Source organism: Morone saxatilis, unplaced genomic scaffold, assembly GCF_004916995.1.
Source record: "Morone saxatilis isolate NCDOM2014 unplaced genomic scaffold, NCSU_SB_2.0 Contig15, whole genome shotgun sequence".
Classification (NCBI taxonomy): Eukaryota; Metazoa; Chordata; class Actinopteri; family Moronidae; genus Morone; species Morone saxatilis.
The window spans coordinates 25603432-25604329 of record NW_023339707.1 but is presented as its reverse complement, the minus strand read 5'-3'; the positions used below and the strand labels follow the sequence as shown (position 1 = coordinate 25604329).

At 42.4% G+C, this 898-nt stretch overlaps 1 protein-coding gene across 1 annotated transcript in view; it reads right to left on the bottom strand.

Annotated features, from left to right (window-relative positions):
- Positions 1-898, bottom strand: part of LOC118324942 (extracellular sulfatase Sulf-2-like) — a gene marked incomplete at its 3' end in the record, with an annotated part of 45401 nt that overhangs the window by 22712 nt on the left and 21791 nt on the right. Inside the window, 1 exon segment of the mRNA XM_035657462.1 lies at positions 654-691.

The window sequence follows — 898 nt, the reverse complement described above, 5'->3', positions numbered from 1 at the left end:
GTCTGTATTATGTATTTTTATCATCTTTAACAATCATACAGACCTAATATTCCTTTTTTCTGACAGATTCAGTGTTTTCTTGTCCCCCGTTTGGTCATTGGAGTAAACCTCCAGCTAGGGAGGTTTAGAGCGTGTTTTCATTGACCGTCCCAACCCCAGTGGTGATAAAGCTTTGAATTTGAATTACAGTCATGTAATCTCACACAGGTGAGTCTTCATCAGCTATAAGTGAAGATATTAATATCTGCTGAGATAAAGCTGCAGAAACAATTTCAGGTTTCAACTTTTGATCATTTAAAGCAGGAGAGGAGGAGGAGGAGAAAGAGAAGGAGGGGGAGGAGGAGGAGGAGGAGGAAGAACGGGCGAGTTTCCAGCTTGTGCAGTGACTGAGCCACTGAGGCGCCTCAGAAACAAGATCCACTGAGAGAGAGAGAGTAATGGCACGCTGCAGCCCACTGGGCCCCTGGCATCATTTCTGTGTGTGTGTCAGTGTGTGTGTGTGTGTGTGTGTGTGCCTCCTGCAGTCAGACTGTTTGCCAGCAGCAGGCTGAACTAATCAGTTAGCGCGTTAGCTGCAGCACTGCTTGACCTTTTGACCTCTGGCTTCACTAATAGACACATTGCGTGTGTGTGTGTGTAAGTGTGTGTGTTACCTTGTGCAGACAGTGTGTGTGATCAGCTCAGCAGGAACCTGAAACAAACAAACACACATTAGATTAAAGTTCAGGTGAAATAAAAAACTGAATTTTAACCCTTTAAGATCCTCAGTTATATTTTTTTACAATTCATCACACATTTCTTTCTTAATTTTATATAAAATCCAATCATTGTGTCTTCCTGTAAAACAAAGTGTGACGCGTGCTTACGTCAGCATAAACTAACTGATTTCAACCAATAA